This window comes from Diceros bicornis, chromosome 35 (assembly GCF_020826845.1).
Source record: "Diceros bicornis minor isolate mBicDic1 chromosome 35, mDicBic1.mat.cur, whole genome shotgun sequence".
NCBI lineage: Eukaryota > Metazoa > Chordata > Mammalia > Perissodactyla > Rhinocerotidae > Diceros > Diceros bicornis.
Genome location: NC_080774.1, coordinates 32,718,543 through 32,738,564, shown reverse-complemented (window position 1 = coordinate 32,738,564; position 20,022 = coordinate 32,718,543). Strand labels below are relative to the sequence as shown.

The 20,022-nt window shown below is 50.0% G+C and overlaps 1 long non-coding RNA gene across 3 annotated transcripts; it reads right to left on the bottom strand.

Moving 5' to 3' along the window:
* Positions 1-6: 6 nt before the first annotated feature.
* LOC131398540 (uncharacterized) lies at positions 7-18,199 on the bottom strand. 3 transcript variants are annotated; one of them, XR_009216911.1, is made up of 4 exons: positions 18,096-18,199; positions 14,930-15,085; positions 467-812; positions 7-359 (listed from the first exon to the last, which is right to left on the bottom strand). It is a non-coding gene; the product is annotated as an uncharacterized LOC131398540 (long non-coding RNA). The 3 variants fall into 3 exon arrangements; XR_009216912.1 differs by lacking the exon at positions 18,096-18,199 and adding an exon at positions 17,926-18,034; XR_009216910.1 differs by lacking the exon at positions 18,096-18,199 and having other exon boundaries at positions 14,930-16,076.
* Positions 18,200-20,022: the final 1,823 nt, after the last annotated feature.

Sequence of the window (20,022 nt, the reverse complement as noted above, 5' to 3'; positions counted from 1 at the left end):
GAGGTCCTTTAAGTGAGCTTCCAGGTAAGGACACAGGTGGCCCGCAGGCCAGGCGCATGGGTCACAGACGAAGTCGCCCCTCCCTTCAGGGACAGCCCCACGTGGAGCACCTGTCCCTCGATAACAAAGGGAAGCCCTGCCGCCTGCACCACAGTGAGCGAGACACGCCAGTTGGCGTCAGCCGGCTACTGCTGCAGCACGACCTCCCCGGCAAGCAACACCCAAGGCAGGTAGCTAGGGTGCAGCCAGAGAGGGCTGGACTCGGGGCCCCTGAGACACGGGCAAGGCTGAGCCGCACAGACCTGGGACGCCGGCTAGCACAGCAGAGTTCACCAAGTGCAGGGCAGATGCCACGTCGCCTGTTTACACAAGGCAGAGTGGACACGTGTCAGCAGGTCAAAGTCTGCACGGGCTATGGGCCCGAATCCTCGGCCCACACCCCTCCCTGCTCCCAGGGCCACCCTACCTTCAGAGCGACTTTCCCAGCCCGCTCCTGCCCTCTGAGCTGCAGGTGGGGTCTGCACGCTCCTTCTCTGAGCTCAGCAGCAAAGCTGATAGAATTTGTGCAGAGTTCTCTTGCCTCTAGTTAACCATGAACAGAAACCATAACCTGAAAATGACCAGGGTCCAGATATCCGGGCTCCCTCCCCGGAGGCCAGCCTCGTCCTCCACCTTTCCCTCCCGGGAGGAGAGCTCGGAAGGCCACGAAAAGCCGGTGACACATCACCTCGAGTGTCCCCCAGCCCGGGACACCGGGAACGGTCTCTCTGCTCATCGTCTGTGCTGCCCTCCTGACACACGTGCACCCGTGCCTTAGGAGAAGCAGGAGAGATGAATGAACCACTCTGCTCAAGCCATATTTCCCAGGAGAGCAATTATAAATTTGGAAGTGACACGTAAGACCAATGGCGAGTTACAAAGAGCACATGGAAGTCAACGAGACAAAGGGGATCCAAGAGAAAAACGGGCCACGGCGGCAACTACGCAGCTCACAGAAGGAGGCCAGAGGCCCCACCAGGCACGGGAAACCGGATGCAGGCCTTGGTCGCCCGCACGGGGCGCCCTGCCTGGCTGGGCCCCGGGCCCCACCACCGTGAGGGAGCGTGAGCCTGCGGCCTTTCTGGAGGGCCGGCATGCAGCAGTCCTGCTGCCGGAGCGAGCCCCAGGTCCTTGCTGGGAAAGGGCCGCCACGGGGCAGGACGCACCACGACCCAGGAGGTGGGGAGGGGAAACACGAGGAGGGGGCCCTTTCGGTGGCTAAGGACAGAGCGTCTCTCTTCTAGGGACACAAGACGGGGCAAGTGACCGGAAACTTCCACCGTGCTCCCGTCTGCGTGTTACACGTCCTGAGGACACACCTGTGTTGCTTTACTTCCTTACTATTATCACTAGTAGTGGCGTTTGGGAGGTGGGGTGGTGGTCCCCTTTGTTCATTCTCGGTATTTTTAAAAAACCTAGTAAATGTTGGAAACGAATCTCAAAAACAACATGGAATATTCCGCTTACAGGGCACATTACTAGGTGGGCCTTGGAGTCGTGAACTATCAGTTCCCATCCCCATATGGTGAGCTCCGTAAGAACTGGGCTTTCAAATCGCTCTTCTCTAGGTCTGCCTGTCCTTCACTAGGTCTGCCTGTCCTTCACTTTGCCCGGCACCGTGTCCCTCCGGAATGACGGAGGGCGCAGTCAGCAGGGCCACGGCACGGCGGGAGGGCCAGCGCTGCGCGCGACGAAGCCCCTCGAAGCCCCTCTCCTTGTCCAGTCAGGAGGTGGCACGCTTGGAGGAGCAGGGCAGCTCCAGCCAGGGCGGCCGGGGGCCCTGCTGCACACGGTGAGTGCGATGCTCCTGGCTCGCCCACCAAGCTCTCCTCCCTGGCCCCCTCCAGGGTCATCCTGGGACAGGGCACGCGGCTCAGGGAGACACTCTTAGCCCCCAACGCGCTACCTGGGGGATGGGGCTTCACTGCCCACCTCCCCTGGTCCTCCAGGGACTCAGGGGAGAGTCCTGAGATTCTCATGTGAGCGTGAGGGACTGTGTGCTCCTGGCCCCCAGCCGAGCGCTGGCCACTGCCCACACTGGCTGCTGACTGGCCCCTCCCACCTCGGGGTGAAGGCGGGCCTCCCAGACTGCAGGCCCCGCTGCCCCAAACTGCCTTGCTCTGCATTGCCCAGCTGTGCTGAGGCCACAGCCACGAGACGTGGGACGGGGCTCTATGCTTACCTGGCCATCGTGGGAGGGCCGGACCACACCCACCGGGCCCTCAGGGGACGAGGGGCCATGCCAGCCTGACTGCGGGGGAGGTGGGACCCTGCCCAGCTGACCATGGTGGGTAAGGAGGGACCACACCCACCTGACGCAGGGAGGCGGGAGCACACACACCTGTTCAGGGGAGGACAGGTCCAGGTCGGCCCAGAGTTGTGTAGAACAAAAGAATGAGCAAGTTAGTGATTGGAGGGTGGCGGTCCTGAGAAACGGAAAATCATGCTGCTGAAGACAACCACACCGATCCCCGCAGAGGAAACATTCAGAGCTGTGTAGGCGTTCTGACCTGGATTTTGCCCTAGGAGCCGGCTCCTTTGTGGGGAAACAAAACACGGGGTGCCCCTCTTGTTTTGGGCCTCGGACCCAAACACCTGATGCTGTGCCCTTGGAAAGAGACACCAGCTCGGTCACTCAATGTCCCCCAGTGGCAGCCTCGAGATCCCTAAGATCCCGCAGCCCTGCTTTGGCTCCGAGCCCTGGGTGGGGTAAAGAGTCTTGGTTACCTTACAGAGCTGCAAAGCGAAAGGGCTACGCTGGGACTTGGCTTCAGACCATCCTGGGGGGCGGGGTGACAGGAGGACAAAGGAACAAAGGCAATGTCCGCTGGCCAGGAGATGACAGCATGGAAGCCCAGGGCCATGTCGGGTCCTCTCTGCTTTTGTATATGTTCCACATCCTGTAACAGCAAGGCTTTAAATGGCCCACAAGCACACTTTTCACATGTGGTTTCTGGACCACAGTGAGCGGAGGAGGCAACGCTTTGGTGCAGTGTCCTTTGTTCTGTCTGTCCCTCAGGGCTCTCGGCCTCAGGGCAGGGGCAGTACGTAGGGGAGAAGCTGTTTACAGAGTTCTGGGTTTGGCTGAGGAGGCTGGGCTTTATGAGGCCTCCACAGATGACACATTGAGTATCATGACAGCATGAAGGAAGTGAGGAAGACACAAATAAATGGAAAGACATCCCATGCTCATGGACTGCAAGACTGGATGTTGTTAAGATGTCCATGGTAGCAGAGCAATCTACAGATACAATGCAATCCCTATCAAAATTCCAGCAGCATTTTTTTTGCAGAAATAGAAAAATCCATCCTAAAAGTCAGATGTTATCTCAAGGGACCTACAACAGCCAAACAATCTTGAAAAAGAACAAAGTTGGAGGACTCATATTTCTTGACTTCCAATCTTACTATGAAGGTACGCTTATTAAAACAGTGTCGTACTAGCACAAGACACACATAGAGGCCAATGGAATAGAATCGAGAGGCCAGAAATAAACCCTTGTGTCTATGATCAAAAGATTTTCTTACAAGGGTGCCAGGGCCACTCAATGGGAAGGAACAGTCTTTAACAAATGCTTCTGGGACAAGTACATTTCCACCTACAAAGGAATGAAGCTGGACTCTTATCTCACACTATATACAAAAATTAACTCAAAATCGATCAAAGACTTGACTTTGAGAGCTAACACCATAAAACTCTTAGAGGAAAACATAGGAGTGTCTTAAGGATCATGAAAATATAATCTTCATGACCTTGAATTTGGCAATGGACTCTTAGATATGACACCAAAAGCACAGGCAATGAAAGAAAAATAGATAAGTTGAATTTCATTAAAATTAAAAACTTTTCTGCATTAAACGACACCATCAAGAGAGCCAAAGGACAACCCACAGAATGGGAGAAAATATTTGCAAATCATATATCTGATAAGGGACTGGTATCCAGAGTATACAAAGAACTCCTACAACTCAACAATAACAACAACAAAACCTAATTCAAAAATGGGCAAAGACAGGGGCTGGCCCAGTGGTGCAAGTGGTTAAGTGTGCGCGCTCTGCCGCGGTGGCCTGGGGTTCGCAGGTTCGGATCCCGGGCGCGCACCGACACACCACTTGTAAAGCCATGCTGTGGCGGCGTCCCATATAAAGTGGAGGAAGATTGGCATGGATGTTAGCCCAGGGCCAGTCTTCCTCAGCAAAAAAAAAAAAAAAAATGGGCAAAGACATTTCTCCAAAGAAGCTATACAGATGGCCAAGAAGTACATGAAAAGATGCTCAACATCACTAGCCATCAGGGAAATGCAAATCAAAACCATGAGATACCACTTCACACCCACTAGGATGGTTATGTAAAAAAAAAAAAGGAAAGCAACAAGTGTCAGTGAGGATGCAGAGAATCTGGAACCTTGTGCATTGCTGACAGCAATGTAAAATGGCGCAACTGCTATGGAAAACAGTCTGATGGTTCCTCAAAAAGTTAAATATAGAATCACCGTATGATCCACCGGTTCCACTCCTAGGTGTCTACTCAAAAGAACTGAAAGCAGGGACTTGAACACCAATGTTTATGGCAGCACCATTCACCATAGCCAAAATGGGGAAACAACCCAAGTGTCTATCAACAGGAACAGGTAAACAAAATATGGTACATCCACACAAGGGACTACATTTAGTTACTAAAATGAATGAAGCACTGACACATGCTACCACATGGATGAACCTTGAAGACGTTATGCTACGTGAAATAAGCCAGACACAAAAGGATAAATATCATATGATTCCACTTATATGACGTGTCTAGAATAGGCAAATGTACAGAGACAGAAAGTAGAACAGAGGTTGCCAGGGGCTGGGAGAGGGGAGGGGGCATACCTGCTGAATGGGTACAGAGTTTCTGTTTGGGATGATGAAAAAGTTCTGGAAATAGTGGCAAAGGTTATGTAAGTGAACATAAGTGAGGCCATGTTGTACACTAAATGGCCCCAGCCCCTCCTCTGTGTGACTACTCACTGCTTGCACGTACTCTAAAATAATTCACATGCTCTCCTGATTTATGGCCTCTGCTTACGTATGTACTCCCTGATAGCTTGATAAATTAAAACTTTGTTCTATGAGTTTCTCTCCAGGAACAGGCTGACCACAGGCGGGGAACACACCTATAAGGTATTCATCATCATTGACAGCAGAAAAGAACAGTCATGTCTGAAGGCCAGCATTTCTAAACTCCCTCCTTACTGCCCATTTTCCCTATATAACTACCTCAAGATTCTGTAATTCTTGAAGACGGTTTTTTTGAGACATTAGTCACCCATCTTCCAATTACGCCAGCTAATCTAATCTAATTAAAACTTCCTTTCTCGAGCCCTAACTCATTGATTAATTGGCTCAGATCACAGCAAGCAGAGCGAGTCCATTGCTCAGTATCAGTCACACAAATACATGAACTTACTTAATGCCACTGAATTGTACATTTACAAATGGTTAAAATGGTAAATTTAAAGTTATGTATATTTTACTACAGTAAAAAGAAAACATTATAGTAGAACCAAACAACACCAGCAACACTGCTTCTGGCTCTCTCTGTTCCCAAAACGAAAAGGGACATGCCACTCCCCATAAGGAAGCAGGATCCAGAAAAACTTGTGGCTCCCATCTCCCTGGGGGACCCAGGGACTCAGAGAGGCTTTCTGCGGGCCTGCTGCCTGCCCACTGAGGCTGACTGTGGGCCTGCACAGGCCCCTTGGAGGGATGCTGGCCTCCTGCGGTGCACGCTCATCTCCCTTCCTGGAGGTGGGGGAGGGGCCTTACTGTCACAGCAGAATCTGCCCCCACGAGCTTCCTTCCAAAGGGCCCACGCTGTGTGCACCCAGCATCCATCTCTTCGCTGACGGCACAGATCTGGGTGGAGGGCAAGCCCCCTTTCTCAAAACCACGATAATAACACCCCATCCCCCCAAATCCTTCCTTACTATAAGCCCGCTCTTAAATATTCTCCCTGCAACCCCAAAACCACGATCTCCATCAACGTGGATCACCATTTATCCCTTTCGAGACCCAAAGAGGGCAATCAAGATGCCTGGCAGCTGGGCCAGACCCCTGGCCACCCTCAGGCCCAAGTGGGAGAGGGGCAGATAGGACACTGACACCCAGAGCCCTAGCCCCGGATCTTTAGTTCCGGGGTCCTTTGTGACAAAAGTGCTTCACCGCATCCAACCCACACAATTAAACTTCACCAGACCCAGCCCCCAACATCTGCATGTGGGGGGTCCGCTTCCCCTGCAAGCCTGTGCCTTCCTCATCCACCTGGCTCCTGAAGCCCCAGCCTGGCAAGGTGGCCAGCTCGGCCTTGCTTCCATCCCTCCCTGTGCTTCGTAGCCCGAAACTGACTTTTGTCAGCTGGTCAGTATTCCCTTTCACATTTCACACATCCTACATGACACTAACCTTTCATAAAGGAAATGGAAACGTTTTTCATTAATATACTGCAAGCAAGCATCAATGGATGACTTATGGAGACACTTAAAACTTCTTTAAAAAGATGAACCGAGAAGGAGTGAGGCAGAGCATCATGGCGGAGTGAGCTTCCCCACTGAACTCTCCCCCATCCAAAAAGGACATTCATATTCCAACAGAAGCTATTCACACAACACAGGGGACGTCTGAGGCAACCAGGCAGCTGTGAGGCACCCTGGCAGCCATACACCTGAGGACGGAGGTGCTGGAATCCCCAGAGGAAATGGAAGGAGGTAAGAGGAGCTGCTTTCCTTCCCCAAGGACTGGGACCCAGAGACTGAGACCATGCGGCTCTCAGAGGAGGGGGAGGGGCAGCTTGCCACGTGAAAAACCGGCGCTCTCCAAGACCCCTCACAGCCCCCTTCACAGCCCAAGGGGCTCCCCCTACGGAGAGAGCAGAACTGGTGCCAGGGTAGTTTCAATGGGCTGGCCCCTCAGGAGAGCAGAGAGCGACAGCCAGCGAGGCGAGAAACCTATGAGATCGGGGAGGCGAAAGTAAGCGGCCCACCCGACTGGCGCTTCAGCGCAGTGGCACTTCAGCTCAGCCCCGTCCCCAGAGGCAGCAGCCCCCAGGCGCCCGGGCCCCACCCCCACAGGCAGCAGCCCCCAGCTGCCCTGGCCCCACCAGCAGGGGCAGCGTGACCACACCCCGCCCCCACAGGCAGCGGCCCCCGGCTCCCTGGGCCCACCAACACCAAGGCGAGCTTGTGCCCCCACACCAGAGGCAGCGGCAGCTCAGGCCCCACCACACCACAGCCCCAGCTGCTCTGGCTGGACCAAGCCATGGCCCCGGCTTCCCTGTGCCACGGCCCGGCTCCTTCGGCTGGACTGTGCCCCACCTCCAGCTCCTTCGGCTTGACCGCCCCCACCACCCCTGGCTCCAGCGGCTTTGGCTTGGCCTGTACTCAGGCTCCAGCTGACTTGGCGCCAGCAGCTTCTGCCCATGACACTCCAGTTCCAGCTTCTTCAGCCTAGCGGCACTTCAGCTACAGCTGCTTCAACCTACCTGCACCCGAGCCCCAGCTGCTTCAGCCTAGCTGTGCTCCAGTCTCAGCTGTTGCCACGCTCCAGCTCCAGCTGTTTCCACACTTCCCCCTCAGCAGCCACCACTCAGCCATGCCTCAGATCAGCCAGGGGCTGACGAGAACACCCGCGGATTGAGGCGGGCCAGAATACACAGCACTTGACACCCAACCAGCAGCAGCAAGAGGAAACTGCAACCATATATTTTCACTATGAGGAAAAGTAAGCCAACAACAACAGGCACCATGCAAAAATATATTAAATCTCCAGACCAAAAGGAAAATGACAAGCACCCAGAAGTCAACACAGAAAGCAAGGAAATGTATAACCTTAATGACAGAGAATTCAAAATAGCCGTCATAAAAAAGCTTAATGAAATACAAAACACAGACACACAATTCAATGAAATCAGGAGTTTCTTCACAAAAGAGATTGAAACTGTGAAAAAAAACCAATCAGAAATCTTAGAGATGACAAACACAATAGAGGAGATAAAGACAAAGCTGGAAGCCTTAAGCATCAGAGCTGACAATATGGAGGAAAGAATTAGCAATATTGAGGACAGCAATGCAGAAATACTCCAGATGGAGGAGGAAAGAGAACTAAGACTAAAAAGAAATGAAGAAACTCTCCGAGAAATATCGGACTCAATTAGGAAATCCAACATAAGGATTATAGTATTCCAGAGGGAGAAGAGAGGGAAAAAGGAGCAGAGAACTTGTTCAAAGAAATAATGTCTGAGAACTTCCCAAACCTGGGGAAGGAGCTGGAAATACCAGTGAATGAAATAAATAGATCTCCTAAATATATCAACATGAAAAGACCCTCTCCAAGGCATATAGTAGTAAAGCTGGAAAAGTCAACGACAAAGAAAAAATATTAAGGGCAGCTAGAGAAAAAAAAAAAAAATAAGATACAAAAGATCGCCTATCAGGCTCTCAGCCGATTTCTCGACAGAAAGTTTACAGGCTAGGAGAGAGTGGAACGATATATTCAAAATTCTGAAGGACAAAAACTTTCAGCCAAGAATACTTTATCCAGCAAAAATATCCTTCAGATATGATGGAGAAATAATAACCATCCCAGATAAACAAAAGCTAAGGGAGTTCATTGCCACAAGGCCCCCACTACAAGAAGTGCTCAAGAAGGCCCTCATCCCTGAGCAAAATAAGAGGAAGGGGATTCAAGGTTTTGAACAAGGAGGAAAATAGGTTGACAAAACCAGAAAAATTGCAGTCCTCTATCAAAATAGATTAGCAAGCACTTAAATATAAAACCAAAGATCAAGGGAAGGTAAGCACCAAGCATAAATATAACCTCATCATGTTAAACACAAACTCACAACACAAGAAGGAATGAGATGTGACAACAATAACATAGAAGGGGAAGAGGAAAGGGATCGAATCGACTTAGTCTAAGGGAATAAGAGGCCATCAAAAAATGGACTATCACATCCATGAGATTTTTTTATACAAACATCATGGTAACCACTAACCAAATAATCAGAACAGAATCACACATGATAAAGAAAGAGAAAACTAAGAGAACCCCCATACAGAACTACCAAACTAAATTGGTAGTCCAAAACACATGGGACAAGAAACAAAAGAAATGCCAAAGAACCGGAAAAAGAGTGATAAAATAACAACAACAAGCCCCCATGTATCAATAATTACCCTAAATGTAAATGGACTGAACTCTCCAATCAAAACACATAGAGTGGTGGGATGGATTAAAAAACAAGACCCAACAATATGCTGCCTCCAGGAAACACATCTCAGCTCTAAAGACAAACACAGGCTCAGAGTGAAAGGATGGAAGACAATACTCCAAGCTAATGGCAAACAAAAGAAAGCAGGTGTTGCCATACTTATATCAGACAAAGTTGATTTCAAGCTAAAACAGGTAATGAGAGACAACGAGGGGCAATATATAATGATAAAAGGGCACTCCACCAAGAAGACATATCACTTTTAAATATATATGCACCCAATACAGGAACACCAAGGTACATAAAGCAACCATTAACAAACCTAAAAGGAGATATTAACAACAACACAATACAACAACAAAAAAACTAACAACCCAATTAAAAAATGGGCAAAAGACCTGAACAGACATTTCTCCAAAGAAGATATACAGATGGCCAACAGACACATGAAAAGATGTTCAAAATCATTAACTATCAGGGAAATGCAAATCAAAACTACAATGAGATATCACCTCACACCCATCAGAATGGCTATAATTAACAAGACAGGAAACAACATATGTTGGAGAGGATGTGGAGAGAAGGGAACTCTCATACACTGCTGGTGGGAGTGCAATCTGGTGCAGCCACTATGGAAAACAGTATGGAGATTCCTCAAAAAATCAAGGATAGAACTACCATATGATCCAGCTATTTCACTGCAGGGTATTTATCCAAAGAACTTGAAAACACCAATGTGTAAAGATACATGCACCCCTGTGTTCATTGCAGCGTTATTCACAATAGCCAAGACTTGGAAGCAACCTAAGTGCCCATCAAGGGATGAATGGATAAAGAAGATGTGGTATATATACACAATGGAATACTACTCAGCCATAAGAAACGATGAAATCCAGCCATTTGTGACAACATGGATGGACATTGAGGGTATTATGCAAAGTGAAATAAGTCAGAGGGAGAAGGTCAAATACCGTATGATTTCCTTTATTAAGTAGTAGATAATAACAACAATAAACAAACACACAGAGACAGAGATTGGATTGGTGGTTACCAGAGGGGAAGGGGGGAGGGAGGAGGGCAAAAGGGATAATTCGGCACATGTGTGTGGTGATGGGTTGTAATTAGTATTTGGGGGGTGAACATGATATAATCTATGCAGAAATAGAAGTATAATGATGTACACCTGAAATTTATACAATGTTATAAACCAATGTTACTGCAATAAACAAAAAATTAAAAAACAAACAAACAACAACACAATAGTAGTAGGGGAACTTAACACCCTACTCTCATCAATCCAGATAGAAAATAAATAAGGAAATAATGGACCTAAACGAAAAACTAGATGAGGTGGACTTAATAGACATATACAGAGCACTCCATCCAAACACAGCAGATTACACATTCTTCTCAAGCACACATGGAACATTCTCAAGAATAGACCATATGTTGGGAAACAAGGCATGCTTATATAAATTTAAGAAGATTGAAATCATAACAAGCATCTTTTCAGACCATAATGCCATGAAGTTAGAAATCAACTACAAGGAAAAAACCAGGAAAGTGACAAAGCTGCAGAGACTCAACAACATGCTACTAAACAACCAATGGATCATTGGTTGTTTTTCCTTTAATGACATTAAAGGAGAAATCAAAGCATATCTGGAGATACATGGAAATGAAAATACACAATACCAACTCATATGGGATGCAGCCAAAGGGGTCCTGAGAGGGAAACTCATAGCAATACACGCCCACTTTAACAAACAAGAAAAAGCCCAAATAAGCAACCTCAAACTATGCCTAACAGAATTAGGAAAAGAACAAACAAAGCCTAAAGTAAGCAGAAGGAGGGAAATAATAAAAATCAGAGCAGAAATAAATGAAATTGAAATTAAAAAAAAAAAAAAAAGCAGTAGAAAGGATCAACGAAACAAAGAGCTGGTTCTTTGAGAAGATAAACAAAATTGACAAACCCTTAGCCAGACTCACCAAGACAAAAAGAGAGAAGGCTCAAATAAATAAAATTAGACATGAAAAAGGAGAAATTACAACAGATACCACAGAAATAGAAAAGATTATAAGAGAATACTATGAAAAACTATATGCCAAAAAATTGGACAATCTAGAAGAAATGGATAAATTCTTAAACTCATACAACCTCCCAAAACTGAATCAAGAAGAAATAGAGACCCTGAATAGACCAATCACAAGTAAAGAGATTGAAACAGTAATCAAAAACCTCCCCCCAAATAAAAGTCCAGGACCAAATGGCTTCTCTGGAGAATTTTACCAAACATTCAAAAAAGACTTAATACCTATCCTTCTCAAACTATTCCAAAAAATAGAGGAGGATGGAACACTTCCCAACACATTCTACAAGGCCAACATCACCCTGATACCAAAGCCAAGCAAAGACAATACTAAGAAAGAAAACTACAGACCAATATCCCTGATGAACATAGATGCAAAAATCCTCAACAAAATATTGGCAAACTGAATACAGCAATACATTAGAAAGATCATACCCCATGATAAAGTGGGATTTATACCAGGGACACAGGGATGGTTCAACATCTGCAAATCAATCAATGTGATACACCACATTAACAAAACGAGGAATAAAAACCATATTATCATCTCAATAGATGCAGAGAAGGCTTTTGACAAGATCCAACATCCATTTATATAAAAACACTCAATAAAATGGGTATAGAAGGAAAGTACCTTAACATAATAAAGGCCATAGATGACAAACCCACAGCCAACATATTGTGGGGAAAAACTGAAAGCCATCCCTCCAAAAACAGGGACAAGACAAGGGTGTCCACTCCCGCCACTCTTATTCAACACAGTACTGGAGGTTCTGGACAGAGCAATTAGGCAAGGAAAAGGAATAAAAGGAATCCAAATAGGCAACGAAGAAGTGAAACTCTTGTTGTTTGCAGATGACATGATCTTATATATAGAAAACCCTAAAGAATCCATCGGAAAACTATTAGAAATCATCAACAACTACAGCCAAGTGGCAGGGTACAAAATCAACTTACAGAAATCAGTTGCATTTCTACATACCAACAACAAACTAACAGAAAGAGAACTCAAGAAGACAATCCCATTTACAATTGCAACAAAAAGAATAAAATATCTAGGAGTAAATTTAACCAAGGAAGTGAAAGACCTATACGATGAAAACTATAAGACATTACTGAGTGAAATCAATGATGACATAAAGAAATCGCAAAAGATTCCATGCACTTGGATTGGAAGAATAAACATTGTTAAAATGTCCATACTACCTAAAGCAATCTACAGATTCAATGCAATCCCAATCAGAATCCCAAGGACATTCTTCACAGAAATAGAACAAAGAATACTAGCATTCATATGGGGCAACAAAAGACCCCGTATAGCTAAAGCAATCCTGTAAAAGAAGAACAAGGCTGGAGGCATCACAATCCCTGACTTCAAAACATACTACAAAGCGATAGTAATTTATTTATTTATTTTTCCCCAAAGCCCCAATAGATAGTGGTATGTCATAGTTTCACATCCTTGTAGTTGCTGTATGTGGGACGCGGCCTCAGCATGGCCGGAGAAGCGGTGCATCAGTGCGCGCCCGGGATCCAAACCGGAGCCGCCAGCAGTGGAGCACAGGCACTTAACCGCTAAGCCATGGGGGCAGCCCGAAAGCGATAGTAATTAAAACAGCATGGTACTGGTACAAAAACAGACACACAGATCAATGGCACAGAATTGAAAGTCCAAAAATAAAACCTCATATCCACAGGCAGCTAATCTTTGACAAAGGAGCTAAGGACATCCAGTGGAGAAAGGAAAGTCTCTTCAATAAACGGTGCTGGGAAAACTGGACAGCCCCTTGCAAAAGAATGAAAGTAGACCATCTTCTTTCACCATACACAAAAATTAACTCAAAATGAATCAAAGACCTGAAGGTGAGACCTGAAACTATAAAACTCCTGGAGGAAAATGTAGGTAGTACACTACTCACCATCAGCCATAAAGGGATCTTCTTGAATTCCATGTCTACTCAGACAAAGGAAACAAAAGAAAAAATAAACAAGTGGGACTTCATCAGATTAAAGAGCTTCTACAAGGCAAATGAAACCAGAATCAAAATGAATAGGGAACCCACCAGCTGGGAAAAAATATTTGTAAACCATATATCTGAAAAGGGATTAATCTCCATAATATATAAAGAACTCACACAACTGAATAACAAAAAAACAAACAACCCAATCAAAGAATGGGCAGAGGAAATGAACAGACACTTCTCCAAAGAAGATATACAGATGGTCAATAGGCACATGAAAAGATGCTCAACATCACTAATCATCAGGGAAGTGCAAATCAAAACCACATTAAGATATCATCTTACACCCGTTAGAATGGCTATAATCACCAAGACAAAAAGCAACAAATGCTGGAGAGGCTGTGGAGAAATGGGAACCCCAATCCACTGCTGGTGGGAATGCAAATTGGTGCAACTTCTATGGAAAACAATATGGAGATTCCTCAAAAAATTAAAAATAGAAATACCTCATGATCCAGCTACCCCACTACTGGGTATCTACCCAACGAACCTGAAATGAAGAATCCAAAGAGGCTTATACACCCTTATGTTCATCGCAGCATTATTCACTATAGCCAAGACATGGAAGCAACCCAAGTGTCCCTTGACTGATGAATGGATAAAGAAGATGTGGTATATATACCATGGAATAGTACTCAGCCATAAAGAAAGACAAAATCATCCCATTTGCAACAACATGGATGGACCTGGAGGGTATTATGTTAAGTGAAATAAGCCAGAAAGAGAAAGACAAACAGTGCATGATTTCACTCATATGTGGAAGATGAACCAACACACGGACAGATAGAACTGTTTGGTGATTACCAAGGGCTAGGGGGGTGAGGGGTGGGCACAAGGGGTGGAGGGATGCACTTATATGGTGACTGATAAACAGTAATGTACAACAAAAAGTTCACAATTAAAAAAAAAAAAAGATGAACCAGGGCTGGCCCGGTGGCGTAGTGGTTAAGTTCCAGTGCTCCGCTTCAGCGGCCCGGGGTTCGCAGGTTCAGATCCCGGGCGTGGACCTACGCACCGCTTGTCAGGCCATGCTGTGGCAGGTGCTCCACATATAAAGTAGAGGAAGATGGGCATGGATGTTAGCCCAGGGCCAATCTTCCTCAGCAAAAAGAGGAGGACTGGCAACAGATATTACCTCAGGGCTAATCTTACTCACAAAAAAAAAAACATAAAAATAATACTAACAAAAAAAATAAAAAGATTAACCAACAGTATGACCTGGTTCTAGGCTCATTTAAAAAAAATCCGTACAAGATGACTAGAAATGCCTCCGTGCCCTTTGCAAAGACCTAGGTCTGCTCCTGTGCACACATGGCCATCGCCTCCATGTGAGGAGCAGCAGACATCTCTGTCTCTGCTCACACTCACTGCAGCAGCCCAGAGGAGGGCTGGATGGTGCTTGTGCCTGAGGTTGCAGGAGCCACAGAGGAAAGTCTTGGCCAGAACCAGCTGGGGCCACCTGCCAGAGAGAGAGCTGGGGGTACTGAGCATCCCCACTGCCCCAATCACAGCTGACCCTGTCTAGGCACCTGCTCCTTGGGGGAACAAAACCGGAGGGCCAGCCACCTTCAGGTCGACGGGCTAGTGAGCTAGGAGTAGGGCTGGCTGTCTCGACTCCGGGCGGAAGGCAAGCCTCAGAGCGCCGGGAACATTCTGGGGCAATAGCGGCAGGCTGGCCAGGACCCCTGTGGGGAGGACAGAAAGGATGGGGGCAGAACAGTGAGCGTCCAGGGAGGGACGGTCGGCCATCTGCCCTGCAGGACAGCCGTGCACGACAGAACCCAAGGGCTTGGCAACTGGGAAGGTCCTGGCAGCTCATGGGCACCGGGAGCAAAGCCCCAGCAGCTCCTGGTTCCAGCCCTGCCCTGCAGGTGAGCTGGACGTGACCACCTCGTGTCACCCTCCCAGGCTGGATGGCGGCGCCCGCAGAGACCTTTGTCTCGCCTCTGGTCTCTGCTCGTCTGCGCGTCTGGTGGTGATTCTGACCCCCGATCCGGTGCTGAACAAATGCCTGCTGAGGCGCAGTGAGGGCAGACGCTGAGTCTCCCAGCGGAGTGTGCTCTTGGAAGCTGGGCGAGGGCCAGGCTGCTTCTGGAAGGAGCCTCCTGGGCTGGGAGTCCATCTTGGCTCCTGGGGAGGCTCTTTGTCTCTCTAGTGGATCCTGTGCCTCCCACAGGAGCTTCTCAGTCGGCCAAAATCCCCTTCTTGCACCCCTGCTGAGTATGTGCCACCAGGGTGCAACTCTGTCCCCCTCTTTCCGGTTGGCATGACTTTACTAAAGATAATTGGGAACTGCAGTGGTTCTTTGGGAAACTGAAGCTCTCCCCGAAGTGGCTCCTGAGACCTCTCCTTTCATCACCTCTGCTCCTCACCTCCTCCTCCTCTACCACCTCCCATCCTCCCTCCAGCCCCAGCGCAGCCTCTGATGTGTCCCCCTCAAGCTCCCTGCTCCCCACCCCTCTGGCCACCCTGCCACACCTTCCCTTCCCGCCAGCCCCTCAGCTCCCAAAGTCACTGGAGCTTTGGGCCCCCTGCCCCATCGGGCGCTCGCAAAGGTTACAGGGACCCCCCCAAAAGCAACCACCTGAGGCTGAGAAAGAAAACAAAAGTGAATCGGAAACAGACATTTCTTCAGTCCACCGCCTCCATAAGATTATATATCAGGGCACAAAAATCTTAAAGTTCTCCTCCACAATTACAGGTGGAAAGCTGTAAGCCCTCATGTTGAGCTAACCTGCTCCATCCGTCAGAAACACAATTCAAATAAAAATATAAAATGGAGCAAAGACAAGGTCCACATCTCATACAAACTAGCGAGTTTTCTATAATTGTATTTATGTGTGACGCATGGCTAAATTTTTAAGTGAAAAGCATCAGACCTCTACTTGCATGTGTCTGTATGTTTACGTAAGCATATATGTTATATACATGATATTTCCCTACCTCCAGATTGTATTACCAAATTAATTTATAAAATCCCTTAAAGGAGTTTTATCCTAACTGGCTTAGAGAGAAATAAGCGCTTATATAAATCCCTAAAACTCCCAGAAATATAAGAACCAACTCAACTGTTTTCAAGTTCACGTAATTTGGGCCAATCTGTAGTAAATAAGACTAGCATAATATTGTTGTTTTAATAAAACAGGTATATCTTCAGAGCTGTCGACATTAACTAGTATAATGCAAACATACATTTCTATTCTACTTGGTTCACTAGTCAAATAAGCTAACACATCTATTAGATGTTTATGACTGTACCAATGATAACTTTGATTTTAATCAAGCAAGAGGGGGACCTGACCAAGATCGCTCCCTGACCAGACCCCAACCAGGCTCCTCAGAGCCTTCTTCTCAACTAGGCCTCAACCCTGTCTTATAAGGACTCGAACAAACACTCACATGGTGTCCAACAGCTGAAGGCCACATCCCTAGGATGACCCCTGGCCCCTTAAGGCGCCCATCTGAGAAAACTCTAGACTGACAGAAGTGACTGCTCCAGCTAACACCTGAGGACAGGACCCCGTCTCCCAGCCTCTGTGGGAAGGGAGGAGCCTAACTTCCAGAAGCGCCAGTCAGCAAACCCAGATGGGTGTCACATGAACCAACACCCTGCTTCTGCTTTTTGCAATTTTCCTTTCCAGACCTTCTCAAGCCCCCTGTTCCCCCTGCCTACTCCCCAGTCCTCCCTTTAAAACGCCCGGTGCCTCTGAGCTGACAGGAATGGAGCTCAGCTCTTTCCCCTGCTGCCAGCAGTTACTGAATCAAATCTGTCCTTACCACCCTAGCTAGTGTCCCGCCGTGTTTGCCTGCGACCCTGCTCTCCTCACCGGCCCTGCAGTGGCCCTCAGAGCCCCTCTAGGAGTTGGGAGGCAGCAGCCACTCAGGGAAGCTCAGTCTCAGGCAAAGGACTCAAAAGTCCCTGGTGGGAAAAACCTGAAAGACTGATCTGTCAGCAGGGCAGGCCTGGGGTGACTTCCTCTTTGCCTACATTCTCACTGGGCATGAGGCCACACCACCCAGACCCAGTCCTGTGGGGTCTTGGGCTCCGGTCATCCCCTTCCTGATGGGGCCGCTGTTCCCCCGAGAGGAAAGGCCTGGGGGTACCCCAAGGACTCCAAGAGGGAACCAGTTGGGGAGATCACTGCGCCCCTCCCCCAGGCCCCACAATTCTGCCACTCCCAGGAGCTGATCCTAGCAAAAGACCAATGTGACCCTCCCAAGGGACAGACCCCCAACGTCGGGGTCTGGATCCCCACGGGATGCCGGCTCCCCCATCCGGTGTTGACCCCTACCCCCAAGTCGGATCTTCCCACTCCAGCACAGACCTCCCACTCCCTCGACCCAGTCTAGTGCCCCCCCCCAGGCCCTGTCCGGAGACCCCCGCCCCAGGTCGGAACCTCCCCCCACGCCAATTTCCCACCCTATCGGAGCTCCTTACCCCAGGGCAGATCCCCAGATCCCCCGCCCTAGATCAGATCCCCCACCCCGGGTCCGCAGATCCCCGCCCCAGGTGGGGTCCCCTCACCTCCGTCCAAACTCCTCACTCCCCAGCCGAGGTCGGAGCCCCCGCTCCAGGTCGGATCCCCTCATCCCGGTCCGAATCCCCACCCCCTTCCGAATTCTTCACTCCAGGTCGGATCCCCCGCCCCAAGTGCCACCCTCCCCGGTCCAGCCCCGCCCGCCCGGCGCACTCACCTCGCTCCGGGCCGCCGTCCCGACTGCGGCCGGAGCAGGCAGCGCGGCGGGCAGCCCCGGACGCCGGGAGGCCCCGCGGGACGGCAGCGATGGCGGCGATGGCGGCGGCGCTGCGGGGACCCGGCGCGCGCTTCCGGTGGCCGACGCGGGCCGTGGCGGGCGGGGTGCGGGGCGCGGCAGGTAGGGCGGGGCCCGGGGCGGGGGTGTCCCCTGGGGGTGTCCTGCTGGGTAGAGTGTCCTGTGCTCGGCCCCTCCAGCCCAGTATTAACTATATTCTGACGGCGATGGTGGTGGCTCCGCTCCTGAGGCTACCAGGCACCATCTCTTGCACAGCCCGCTGGCCAGACCTGACCACCTCCTGCCCAAGACCCTAGTGGCCACACAGCAGGTGCTCAGTACATGCACACGCAGAGAATCAGTGAGGGGACGCTAGGGCACCAGAGTCTCTGAACACCACTCTGCGGGTGCCCTGGGGGAGGGGAGGATCTGCGGCTCATCCTCCTGGAGCCTCCAAGGGACACTGACCAAACCAGGACAATAATCACGTAACCATAGCACCAGGTGCCACCAGGGGTCCGGAGCAAGGGCTGGGCGCCGGGACACACAGGATGGCTGGCGCCCAACCCAGCAGGACAGGCTCCCCAGGAGCTGGCCACGATTCAGCCAGTTGACTCCTGGGTCTAGTTTGCATGCCTGGTATGTTCTCTCCTCTGGTTGTTCGTCCCATCCATTCCCCTCCTTAGGGCAGGGGCTTCTCGTTAATCTCTGCTGGCTGCATGCTCTGCTCGCCCTGTGCGCTCCCTTTGGGACCCCGGCTGCGGCAGCCCAAGGCCCATCTGAGGGAAGGGCAGGCTGAGGTCTGAGAGGGGGAGGCCTCCCTGGGCCTGCAGCCCAGCTCAGGCACTGTGCCATCAGGGTCCAGAGAACGTGAAGCCAGAGCGGCGATGGTGCCCCCACACCTTCAAATGCCCCAGGCACAGGGCCCTGTAGGACCAGGAAGTCGGGATTGTCCCAAGCCACCCACAGCAGCTGTCTTGTCCATGCCTCTGTTCACCTAGTGTGTGGAGGCGACCGCCTAGCCCCCCGGCCGTCCTGCTCAGCCTTCTCCATCCCGTCTCCCTCCTCAGGGCCCGAGCCCAGTCTTCTGTTCTTAGGGACCGGATCACGAAAAGAAGGGAGCTCCATGGGCCGGCCCTGTGGCTTAGCGGTTAAGTGGGTGCGCTCCGCTGCTGGCCGCCCGGGTTCGGATCCCAGGCGAGCACCACTTCTCCGGCCTCATGGCCGCGTCCCACATACAGCAACTAGAAGGATGTGCAGCTATGACATACAACTATCTACTAGGGCTTTGGGGGGAAAAAATAAAAATAAATAAAATCTTTAAAAAAAAAAAAAAAAGAAGAAGGGAGCTCCAGGGCCGGCCTGTGCAGACCCTGCCGCAGAGCTGGGAGCCCCCTGGTGGCAGCGGTTGGCGGGGCCTCTGGCCAGGGAGTCAGGACCGGACATTCTGGACACGCCCCCTGGCCGCCCCCTCGCTCCCTCCCTCCTAACTCCCTAGGCCGGCTTAGCTGTTTACTGACTTGGTGCTGTGAGTGAGAGAGAGAGAGAGAGAGGGAGAGAAGGCGGTGGGGATGCGGGGGCGGGGCCCGGGGCGGCGGCAGCAGAGGGCGCCTGGCTTTGCTTTGGGGCCAATGGAATTGGGGAGTGTGCCCCAGCGTGTGCTGTGCTGTGGAGGAGCAGGGCGCGCGGCCCTGGGGACAGGCGGCCGTGCAGGGAGGGGCTCGGGGAAGGGGTTTGACTCCAGAGGGTGGAGGGGGTACCCTGGGCTCGGAGGCCCACACGCATGGCAGGCAGACCAGGAATATGGGGTGCCCAGGGGGCCGGCCTGGAGAGGCTTTGGAGGCAGTGAGATGGGGGTCAGGCTGTGCGG